This window comes from Sciurus vulgaris, assembly GCF_902686455.1.
Source record: "Sciurus vulgaris genome assembly, chromosome: 1".
Classification (NCBI taxonomy): domain Eukaryota; kingdom Metazoa; phylum Chordata; class Mammalia; order Rodentia; family Sciuridae; genus Sciurus; species Sciurus vulgaris.
In genome coordinates, this window is record NC_136461.1 from 169,931,004 (window position 1) to 169,943,991 (window position 12,988).

Below are 12,988 nucleotides of genomic sequence, written 5' to 3' on the forward strand. Positions count from 1 at the left end.
CTGTTATTTTACTTTGAGCTCTAGAATTTCTTTTTGGTTTCTTTCTATATTTTCTTTCTCTTTATTAGTATTTTAATTTTGTTCATACATCATTTTTAAAACAACTTTCTCTACTTTTTTTTTTTTTTAGTTCTTTTAGTATCTTTAAGATAATTTTTAAAGATTTTGTCTAGTAGATCATCCAGGACAAGTTTTTGATTATTTTTTCTTTTAAAGTGCCATTATTTCCTATTTCTTTGTATGCCTCATCATTTTTTTGTTGTTGTTGAAAACTGAACATTTGACTCTAATGTAACACACAAACTCAGAGTCTCTCCCTTCCCCAGAATTTGCTGTGTTTTAAAAATTTTTATTGATTATTTTTATTCATAGACCATCTCTGTGCCAAGAATCATTCTAAGTTGTAAACTTAATGTCTTTGATCTTTTCTGAGCTTATTTCCCTGGGTGTGTGGTTGCTTTCTGAGTTTCTCAGTATATGCAGTTGTTTTTGAATATCCTGGTCTTTAATGTCCAGCTACCAAAAGGGGAAAAAGAGAAAAATAAGAAGATGAAAAGAAAAAGGGCACTATCTTTTAAAATTCCCTGGAAGTCACTTCTGCTGAAGGGAGTGGGAATTGTAACAATGCAGGGAGGTGTAGCAACAATGGCCACCTGCCTCTGTACCTCTGTGACCAAAGGCAGTGATCAGCAACCAGAGCACAGATTCCCAATGTTTGGAAAACAGTCCTTTTTGCCTACCCTGGCTCCAGGAAGTGGCATACAGGTTGCTCCAGAACACGTGCCTTCCATGGATTGGGGGATCTGGGGTGGGGGTTGCTAGTCCTGTGTTAATAGCTGAACTTGACCAAAATTAACCCCACTTTATGATGATACAAGCCTTCCTGCCCCCTGGAAGTTGCCACGCTCCAATAAATGCCAATTCCCAAGTGGTTATATTAGGCAGACTCTGCCAGTGCAATTATTGTCTAGTGGGGAGACAGATTCCTAGTGTCTCCTACTCAGTCATCTTCCTAGAGTCCTTTTCCCATATATCTTATAATTCTACTATAAGTGAAATGAGTAAAAGTAATCCTTGGTTAATCTGATCCTTTCATAAATACATAAACTGCCAGTGTTAAGTGATCAACTTGTAGCTGGTTTTGTATCAATGATATCCATGCTATTGATAACTGTCATTACATATACATATAGTGTATGTATATATGTACGTGTTTGCACTCTAATTCTTGTCTATGTGTATGTGCATGCAGTTGTGCACACACACATGCACACTAATTCTTCATTAATACATGGTAGAGGGAAATGAGATAGTGCAAATAACAGATGGCATATTTAGAGAATAAATCTTGATATATGAGTGTAAGGTAGGGCTGGGGAGATAGCTCAGTCAGTAGAGGGCTTGCCTTGTAAGCACAAGGCCCTGGGTTTGATCCCCAGCACCAAAAAAAAAAAAAAAAAAAAAAAAAAGTGTAAGGTAGTGGTTCTGAATGAGGTTTAGGGTCTAGAATTTCTGAATTTAAAACCCTACTCTTTTATTGACTGGTTATGCTATTTAGACTCTCTGTAGCTTTATTTCCTCATCTGTAAAAATGGAGGCTAATAATAGTATCTCTATCATAAGGACTATTATAAGATTGAATTGATACATGGAAAACACTTAAATAGTACTGGTTTAGTACCTACCAGTGGAATCCAATATATATACTATGACTAGATTTTCTCCTCCTAGTTATATACTCAACAAAAATGAATGCATGTTTTCTAAAAGATAAGTCCTATAACGTTCATGGTAGTAAAATTTGTAATATTCCCAAACTTGAAACTATCTATATTCCCACCAACAGTAGAATGATAAGTAATTTGCAGTATATTTACATAACAGACTACTAAACTACAGTGAAAATGAACAAACTGTACATGCAACATTTATCTAAAGTTCAACACCAGACAAAACCAGAAAGCAGGATAATGACTACCTTGGTAAGGAGAATAACTGGAAAGTAGCATGAGAGTGGTTTTGGGGTGGTGGTGGTATAAATGTGTGTTTCTTGTTATGGGTGTGTAAGTTGTATACTTGTGATTTGTGTATTTTTCTGTATATAAATTATTTTTTAAAAGTACCTTGTGAATAGAAAGTGCAATGTGCTTAAATATATCTACATTTAAGTACTTACACACAAACACAGTGTTTAAGTACACACACACACGCACACACACACACACACAAAGTATATATATTTTAAAGAGTTGGTCTCACTTTCCCTGGTCTGTGGTTATGGAGACTAGAAAGTCCCTTAAATTCTCCATTGCTAGGATGGTTTCAGAGATCATGATACTTGCTTTGAGGAGAAAGATGTTATTGAGAATTGGTGAGATGACATTTTAAAAAGTGGTGCCAGTTTCTTTAATATCCAGCAGCAACTTTGGAGTAGATTTTCACGATAATAAGAAAAAAATCACTTAAGTGCATCCCTTACAAAAAATGTAAGCAGAGTGGACTTCTTTTACCTCTGGAGGAATGTTGTTAAGGGATTTTGTCTGTGGTCTCACAAAGGTGGCCCCCTCACCTTTGCCCTTAGTGTAGAGAACTGCTCCTGAATAGGGGTTGGGCAGTTTTCCCAAGGGAACGAGGAAAGGGATAACATCCATGATCCTTCTTTTCTGCGGGCTAGACAATGATGTATTGAAGTGGGAGGGATTGAAGTTTGTTGGAAAGAGAGAACTCTAGGGGTTCTGGGATGGAATTCACCAGGGAAGGTCTGGCTTGGTGACTTGCACTGGGACTGGGTCAGGACCTCATGGGGAGCGGGTACTTCCTTCATAGCAATGGCTGAGGCAGGAGCCTTCCACATCTGCTAGCTGGGCCCAGTTTCATGCTTAGGAATAATAACTCTAATGGTAAAAAGTACAAGTGAAGGCATGACTGGCACTTAAAAGCAGAAAACACTTCTCCATAGTGAAGATAATCAGCCCTGGGACTGAGTTAAGCCAGAGTTTAGTATGCTCATGAGGTAGCTGCCAAAGGAATGGCGTGGGTGGGTTAGTGAAACTCTCTACTCATTTCTTTCACCTGGAATTCGGTGGTAAAACTGACTCTCTAGAACAAAGAAAGACTCTAGGATGTTGTACCATGTGGGGGTAAAGTATTAGAAAAGACTTCAGGGAACAAATTTCAGCTTCCTGCTGGTAAACTCTTCTGGCCTCAAGCAAAACAAGAAAAATAAAATAAATGAACACTGTTTGAGCTGGTGAAGCATATGTTCTAGCTAACACTAATAACTGTCATTTATCGGACACTTACTACATGGATGGAATGGAAACTCTTCTTTGTTTACCCAAATTGTCCTGTCCTTTTTTCTATACACAGAAGGAAGTCTTCTGTCCATCCTCTTTTTCATTAGATGTGACCCTTTGACTACATCTAGAGCAGAAACATGGGGTAGGACTTCTGGGCTTGGGCCTCAGGACAGTAGAAAGGTGTCCTTTCAGCCTTCCTTTCCCATTGCTGGTTGGAACCCCATAGTAGTCCAGTTTTGACCAAGCAGATGTTAGCAATGTCCTGGGGTATGACCCAGCAACATAAAGGAAGGAACCTGGATTCCTGAATGACTCTGAAGCAGGGCTTTCCTCCTGCACGACTCACTCTGGAACTGTTATATGAGGAAAAATAAACTTCTTTGTCCCTGACGTCTGCATTTTTTTCAACTTTGATGGACACAAGAATCAACTGAAGATCTTATAAAATGCAAATCCTGATCCAGCGAGTTGAGCAGGGGCTAGAGAGTTTGCATTTCTAACAAGTTCCTGGGTTATGTTAATGTTATTGGTTCAGCATCTATAGATTGAGTTCTGAAGGAATTCTGATTTAATTGGTGAAACTAGGGTCCAGGGACTTGTTCTAAACAAACAAGCAAATGAATAAACAAACAAACAAACAAACAAAAAACCAAACACCAAAACCCTCCCCAATTATAATAATTGCAATCACACCAGGATTGAGACCCACTGAATGGGAGGAACATTCTTGAGGATGCAGAGTTCCTTTCCTGATGCCCTTATTCCTTTCTGCTCTTCTAAACATCCTATCTTCTCATTAACTACTTAGGAATGATGCTTCTGGATACTTGTCTGCAACTGCTGGAGTGCTTGTCTTCTTAAAACTCTTTTCACCCAGAAACTTCTTTTTTGGCATCTTGTTGATGCACATTTTGTTTTGGATGTTGAACTTTGTCTTTGAACAAAATAATTCAAGATGATGATTTATAGAGAAATTGAATGTTGGCTCTTCCCAAAATATGCCTTTAGGGACCACATTTTGAGCATTCAATCGTAAACACTGCAGCAGTGGTCTAACATGAGGCTTTAGCCATAAGGCAGGCGGAGGCTCACCATTACTGAGATGGATGATGTAATAATTAAACTATTGTTTTGTATGATCAGTTTGACCTGAAGGTTCCAAAGCCTTAAGAACATCTGGTGGCAATTTGTTAGTTAACACAACATTATTTTGCATTTATTAACTGTTGATAATGCACTAGGTGTTGTATAGAATACAATCTGTGCTCAGAGACCAGAAAAGAGGGCAAGAGGGTCCCCATAGGGAAAAAGTGAGGCTTACAACAGTCAAGGATGATTCCTAAGAATCCCTTCTATCTAGGTTCATGAAACCTCATGATTTTGGGAAAAGCCCTCATTTGTATACAGTGTCTGTAGTTTACACAATGCTTGAAAATAGATTATCTTTGAATCTTCAGCCTCACTGCATTGCCATTTATTCAGCTGCAGGCAATAGAAAATCTGATCCAAATTGCATTTAGCAGTGAGGAAAGTTATAATTGTCTCAAATTGAAATCCAGAGGTGTAGTGATCGCAGGGTTATTGATAAAACAGGTCTTTCAGTCAGCCTTTTTGCTGCTGTGACCAAAGACCCGATAAGAGCAATTAGAGGAGGAAAATTGGGGGCTCATGGTTTCAGAGGTCTCAGTTCATAGATAGGTACCTCCATTCCTTGGGGCATGAGGTGAGGAAGACCATCACGGCAGAAGAGCATGGCAGAGAAAAGCAGCTCAGGACCTGGAACCAGGAAGGAGGGCATGGGGAGAGGGAGGGAGGGAGAGAGAGAGAGAGAGAGACAGAGAGAGAGAGAAGAGAGACTTCCTCATTGACTCACCTCCTCCAGCCACACCCTACCTGCCTACAATTGCTGCCCAGTTAATCCCTATCAGGGGATTGATACACTGATTAGGTTAAAACTCTCAAAACTCAATGCTTTCACCTCTAAACTTTCTTGCACTGTGCCACACATGAGGTTTTGGGGATCCTTTGTATCTAAACCATAACTGCAGGTTAATGAGCATCAGGTAATTCTCTCCACTCTCCTGGCGTCGGCTCCAACCAAGGCTACTTTTCCTTAGGATAGTAAAAACTCTCTTTCTAGCAGTTGGGGCTACTCAACTCATTATGCTGCCAGTTTGTTGCAGATCTGGAACGGGTTCTTGTTCCCTGGTGTTGAGTATTTGACCCCTGAGAGACGCCGAGGCTTGTGTAGAGAGCAAGTTTTATTTAAAAAAGTGATAGAGCCAGACTTCTCCAAAGGGAACTGGGGATTTGGAGCTGAAAGCCCATGGGAGGGGGTGTGACTGACTTTTTTTATAGGCCCCAGAACCACCCTCTTTAATTATTGTCTTCTCTTTCTTCCACGTACTTCGTCAAGAACAGGGGTGAGGAGGTTAACTTAGAGTGTCCAGAAGCAAGATCACAGAGGTTACCCTTAGCAACCCATTTCCCTCTCTTCTCTAAAAATTCATTTGTTCTTTCTAGATACATGTGACAGAAGCAGTCATCATCCGCTCTCTACCCCCTACACTGACTGACTGACTGACTTTGCCCCTGCCTCAGTTGGCTGAAGGATGTGAAAAATCCTGTCTACTTAGGCCAGGCGGGGCTGCAGATGAAATGCTTTTTTGTAAAGAAAGCATGTGGAGGTCAATTTACAGAGGAAAACCCCTGGAGTTACGAAAACCGAGTAACTACCCAAGGTACCGTTGTTAGGTGATGGCACAGGGGAGAATTCTAATTACAAGAAGCAAATCAGATGCAGGATCTCTCTCTCCTTCTGCCTCTCATTCACCTTCCCTTGTAATTTAGGGGTGGGGAGAGTCCTAATGGCATGAATATACCAGTTTCTACACTGCCATGAAGAATTTTATTTCTTTGGGCTTCCATTCTTTAAGAAAGAGGATAGAACTGTTGTGGCATTTGTTAACAACTATGATTTTTATAATACTTTCCTTTTATTTTCCCAGGAGGCTCCTCTTATGAGTGGTTTCATATTTTTTTGAGTCAAGGATAAGCTGTGTATTTTATATAATGAACTGGTACACACACACACACATACACACCCCTGAATTAAAAATTCCATTACACAATACCTATCCTCAGAACAGAGGGCCATGCATTCTTCTAGTATAATCTGGGACAGGCTATTTTATGTCTTATCTCAACATATCCTGTTCTATCCCATCTTATTTTATTTTTTAACATTCTGGGGAAAAACTGCCTTCTATGACTTCAAGACCCTTCCATAGATACCAACCCTTAGTACAACTTTCAGAATCAATGTTCAACTGTCTCTTTAGACCTTGGAACTGACAAGTATTTTTTTCCTCCAACCTCTCCAACCACCACCTGCAACCCAATAAAATTTCCCGGTCTTATATTTCATCTCTTGGAAATCCTAGCGCCAGTTTTCTTTTGTGAAAGTCAGATACACTGACCTTAAGCTCACCAAAGTGCTAACAAACTTTGTGCTGCCCGACCTTCTGTGGCCTAAGCTATTATGAAACCCACTGGTTAGCTCTTGTTGGCTTCTCACGGGGCCTTTAGTCAAATTTGACTCCCTTTGGACTTCTGACGCCGATAAGCCATAAATGGAACAGAGAGGAACTATTCTTTTCTAGAACAGAGATGGAAAAAATGAGAGCCTTATGAAAGTTAGGCAGGTCTTTCCTCGGATCCTGCCTCCTCCTCCTCCTCCTCGGAGTGAGGTGCTCAAGTCCAGGACTTGGCCGCAGTTTGCTCCACTTCCGCGCTAACCCTCAGGTGTCACCGCTGGCTCTACCTGTGAAAGGGCAGCTCTGCCCAGAGCTCTAGCAGAAATGATGGATTCATGCAGGTTTCGCTAGCCACCTTCACACCCAGCAGTGGAGTCCAGTCTAGTGCTTCCTAAGTACATCGATCATTTTAGGGAAAGTGAAAGTTCATCTGGCCCAATATTTCTCCTCTGTTTTGGTTTATCTTAATCCCGTTTTGCTATTTTTTTTTTCACCACACCCTCAATCTTCTTTGTCTCCAAAAGAAGTGTAAGGCCCCTCCTCAACTTTTACAGACTCCCTTAGAACCAGTTTCTTCAATAACTTGTTCCATATGTTGCATAGATGAGCTCCACCAGGACCCCCTGCCCCTTCTGCTTCCTCATTTTTTGATGGCATCCATCAGTGTTTGAATCATTATAAGTAAAAAGGGAAAATACCCTCCAGTCTCACCCCAATGGGACCCTTCTCTTTGGTGTGTTCAGTGTGTTCCATCATTTAAAAAGTTCTGTGGGGTTTTGTGGAAGTTTCCCTAATGCAGTGAGAAACAGCTGGTCTGACTTCACGCTCCCTTTTCCTTTGAAAGCCCCATCTGGCTTGGATGATGCAGCCTCTCCCTGCTCAGGACACTGCTTCCTGTGATAAAGGACAGAAAGCGCCACTCTCTTCCTTGGAGGGATTCAACGAAAACTCTAAGTAGACAGAAGATACCTCTCTTGTTTTCCAGTCCATTTCCTCTGCAAACACACTCTCAGATTGCAGCTGCTTTTAACTGTGGTTGATGATTTTTTAAGAAATAAAATTCTTTTACTAATTCCACTTATCTCTACTCTAGTTCTTTTTCCAATCTCTATCTAGATTTTTAAAATTGTTGCTATGAAATTTAACTTTTTTGTTTTAATTAGTTATCCATGACAGTAGAATGCATTTTGGTACATCATATATAATGGAGTATAATTTCTCATTCTTCTGGGTTGTACATGATGTAGAATACCACTGTCATGTAATCGTATATGTACATGGGGTCATAATGTCTGGTTCAGGCATCCCATTTCTCGATTTATACCAAAAGGACTTAAAATCAGCATATTACAGTGATGCAGCCACATCAATGTTTGTAGCAGCTCAATTCACAGCAGACAAACTATGGGACCAGCCTAGATGCCCTTCGACAGATGAATGGTGTTTTAGTCGGCGTTTTCGCTGCTGTAACTAAAAGATCTGACTAGAACAATTTTAAAGGTGGAAAGGTTTATTTTAGGGTTCACAAGTTCCAAGATCTTAGTCCATAGAAGGCCGGCTCCATTCCTTGGGGCTCAAGGTGAGGGAGAACAACGAGGTGGAAGATGGTAGCAGAGGAAGCAGCTCACATCATCAGGAGGCAGAGAGAGAGTCTCTATGCTCCAGATACAAAATATATACCCGAAAGCCACGCCTGAATTCCAGTCTTCTCCAGCCAGTCCCTGCCACTTCAGTTATCGCTCAGTTAATCCCTATCAGGGGATTAAATCACTGATCGGGTTAAGACTTTACAACCCAATCATTTCTCCTCTGAACCTTTCTGCTTTGTCTCACACATGACACCTCAAATCCAAACCATAACAAATGGATAAAAAATGTGGTATATATATATGTGTGTATACATATATATTTACACACCTATATACACACACATGTATATCTATATATGATAGAATATTACACAGTCTTAAAGAAGAATGAAATTATGGCATTTGCTGGTAAGTGGATGGAGCTGGAGAATATCATGCTAAGTGAAATAAGAATCCCAAAAGACCAACAATCAAAAGTTTTCTGTGATATGCAGATGCTAATTCACAATGGAGGGAGAGTAGGGAAGAATTGATTTACTTTAGATAAGTTAGGAGAAGTGAAGAGAGGGAAGCGGGTATGGAGGTAGTAAGGATAGTAGAATGAATCCGACATTATAACTCCTCTACCTAGATTTGACTGTTACATGAGACACACACTAAGTTGCTGGTTCTCTGCTACCAGACCATTATTTTGTTTCTCTCAAATAATTACTGTTTTGATTTTTCAGGGGCTCTGTCTTTTCCTTATGATGAGATGTATCTATATCTATATATCTCTCTCTATAGATCTATATATGTCTCACACCTGTCAGGGTGGCTACTAAGAAAAATATAAAATAACAAGTGGCAAAAATATGGAGAAATTGGAACTCCTGAACACTGTAGATGGGAATCCAAAATGGTGCAACTGCTCAGAAAAATGGTTCCTCAAAATGTTCCTCAAAAAATTAAAAAAATAGAACTAGCATGTGATTCAGTAATCCAACTTCTGAGTATTTATCAAAAATAATTAAAATCAGGATTACAAAGAGATAGTAGTAGCACTCCCATGTTCAGGGATGTACTATTCACAATAGCTAAGATGTGGAAAAATCCCAAGATTCCACTGAGAGATGAATGGATGAAGAAAATGTAGCATATACAATACAATGGAATACTACTCACTCTTAATAAAGAAAGGAGTTCTACAATATGTAACAGTGGGGATGAAACTTGAGGACATTGTGCTAAGTGAAATAAGCAAGTTACAGAAAGACTAATAGGACATAATGCTCAGGGGTCTTTATATGAGGTATAAAAGAATAGAATGGTAGTTGACAGGGGCTGGGGAAGAGGAAATCTAGAGTTATTAATCCCATTGAACTAAACCCATAAAGGTTTAGTTAAGCAAGATGAATAAGCTCTAAGATCTGCTGTACAGCAATCACACCTATAGTCACCAATAATGCACTGTACACTTAACACGTAAAACAATTTCTTAAGAAAGTAGAGCATGGCAAATGTTCTTACTACAACGGAGCAGGGAGCTGTTCATGGGTTGTTCCACTGTCCCAAATGCCTGCTTTTTAGCAACCCTGGCCAAATGCACTGACAGTGTTTTGTATACTTATTTAATGGTATAGACACTTCTAAGCTGAAGGGAGCTGGATAGGTTCCTTTGCTTATTATTTGGCCCCATAATGCATTATTTAGGGGAAGTTCTGTTTGGCCCCATAATGAGTATTCAAGCAAATAAACTCTGATGCTATACTGTCTGGATAAAATATCTCAACACTGCTACTTACTCACTGTGGATCTGGGGAAGTTACTTGATTTCTTTGTATCTCGGTTTCCTCATCTGTAAAATGGAGCTGATAATACCATTTTCCTGAGAGTTCAGTGATTCAAGGCACAGGACAGCTTAGGAGAGTACCTGGCACACAGTAAATACCCAATAGAGATTGACTGTTATTATCTGGCACTTCTGTGTTCTAACTCTATTCTCCAAACCCCCAGCAATAGAACACTCCCATCTCTTGAAGGTAGGAGAGTTTTATTAGGCCACACTAGTCCTTGGAATTGTATCATTTCCCTCATATCTCTGGTTTTGTTTTGGCAGCTCCTGAGATCTATGCATAATAGGCTCAGAATTTTGCAGTTGGAACTCTCAGGGGCCAACAGGCTCTTGGCAGGAAAACAACAGAGATCGCCACAATGTCTATGTCTCTTTAGAGAAATAGCTGTATTACTCCCCCCACGGACTCACGGGTCAGTGAGAATCATCACCCTAAACATGTCCTGCCTAATTACCCCCATTACCTTCTTGGATTCAGCCATTACTTTAGTATTTATTAATTGTGCTCTGATCAGCCTTCAGTGTCTGTCTTTTTGTTCATGCCATTTAGTCAGAATCAGGTTTTGGTGCAACCATAAATATAATGGTACTGGCAGATGCTATAGCTTGATTTTCTAAGTTATTTTAAATTAATTAATTAATTATTTCATATAATTGAATTCTTTATTAAAAAAATAAGTATGAATGAAGTATAATTATATATCAAATCTCAGCTATAGAGAGCAACATTTAATTTTTGAAAAGTTGTTTTACTGATTACATTCAGTATAATCTCACTTTAAAAAATTTTTTTATTATTATTTTTGATTCATTGTACATAACTTTCATTTCTCTAATTGTACACGAAGTAGAGTCACACCGTTTATGTAATCATACACGTACACAAGATAATGATGTTTGTCTCACTCTATTATCTTTCCTTCCCCTTACCCCTCCCCACCCCTCATTTCCCTCTACACACTCCATCCTTCCTTCATTCTTCCCTGACCCCCTACCTACCTCCTCATTATGTATCAGCATCCACTTATCAGAGAAATCACTTGGCCTTTGGGTTTTTGGAATTGGCTTATTTCACTTTGCATGATATTCTCCAACTCCATCCATTTACCTGCAAATGCCATAATTTTATTCTTCTTTATGGCTGAGTAATATTCCATTGTGTATATATACCACAGTTTCTTTATCCATTTATCTATTGAAGGGCATCTAGGTTGGTTCCATAATCTAGCTATTTTGAATTGAGCTGCTATAGACATTAATATGGTTGCGTTATTGTATTATGTTGATTTTAAGTCCTTTGAGTATAGATCAGGGAGTGGGATAGCTGAGTCAAATGGTGGTTCCATTCCAAATTTTCTAAGGAATCTCCATACTGCTTTCCAGAGTGGCTACACCACTTTGCAACCCCACTAGCAATGTATGAGTGTGCCTTTTCCCCCACATCCTTGTCAACACCTATCATATTTCTTGTATTCTTGATAATAGCCATTCTAATTGGGGTGAGATGACTGAACACAAAATTAACTCACTAAACTTGCAACCTAATTGAATGAAATGATTGATTTCTTTGTTCCATCAGTCAACTTTGCTTGAATAGTTGATCGGTCTGCTATCACAGATAGAGCCTTGAACAGTTACTTCTCCTAACTCCACGCAAAGTATTCATTGCTTGTGGGTCTTTCCCAAGAAATTCTTAAAACTCTGCTACCTGAGATGTTTTCAGGTACCCTCACATAGATTGTCTTTGCATCTCTTCTTTTGTGTGTGAATCAGTGCAGCAGAGCAGGTTTTCTCTGCCTTGAATCACTTTTTGGGTGGTTTTGTACCTGAAGGGCAAAACTTACCACAGGTCGGTGCCCTTTATCACCAAGTCAACTACCTACGAATTCTACAGGGACTTGGGGGCAAAAGAAGTCTCTGAGACTGGCTTATGTCTCAGTTGGGCCTGCTAGTGCATACTTGAGGTTAACCTAGTTCTTTACCCATATGGAGTCTGCCTCTTATATGTACAGACTTCAAAATTTATTTGATAACTTCCAGGCACTGATAATGGCTATTCTATAACCCTTGCTGCACATAGACCCTGCTTTATGTGCTTTAGATATATTACTTCATATAATGCTCTTAGCAGCCCTGGGAGATAGGTTTGTTATTACAACCACTTCACAGATGGGGAAACAGAAAAATCCTCAGGGAGATGAATTTTTTGCTTAAGGTCCACAGCAAGTAAATGGCAATATCTAAAGTCCTAGAGCTGGGGAGGGTACAAGTAGGCTTTAAACCCAGGCAGACTTGTTCTGAATTTTTATTTTATCTTATTTTATTTTATTTTTGCAGAGCTGGGGATTGAACCCAGGGCCTTGTGCTTGCGAGGCAAGCACTCTACCAACTGAGCTATATCTCCAGTCTGTTCTGAATTTTTAACTACTATATCCCACTGAGGGACTGACTTAACTCATGCTGAAGCCAGAGTAGAAATTGATTTACGTACTTAACTCTGAGAGATGTAATAACAATGATAATAAACATTGGTTACTTCCTTTGGTCATTCTGTTCCAATGAGCAAATCCACTTAAAAGGCCAAATTATTGCTAGAGGAATGTACAACCAGAACAAAGACAGGTAAGAATATTCATTGGTGTGGATGACCAGGAGACCAGAGGGCACTGCTGCTTCCTTTGGTCTCTAGGACACATGGCTTCAGACTAATTTTTCAGAGGTGTGTGAGTA

General features: G+C 39.6%; 1 long non-coding RNA gene across 1 annotated transcript; it reads left to right on the plus strand.

Moving 5' to 3' along the window:
* The first annotated feature begins 280 nt into the window (after nucleotides 1–280).
* On the plus strand, nucleotides 281–2,054 carry LOC306655361. Its single transcript, XR_013762250.1, has 3 exons — nucleotides 281–669; nucleotides 705–1,366; nucleotides 1,477–2,054. It is a non-coding gene; the product is annotated as an uncharacterized lncRNA (long non-coding RNA).
* Nucleotides 2,055–12,988: the final 10,934 nt, after the last annotated feature.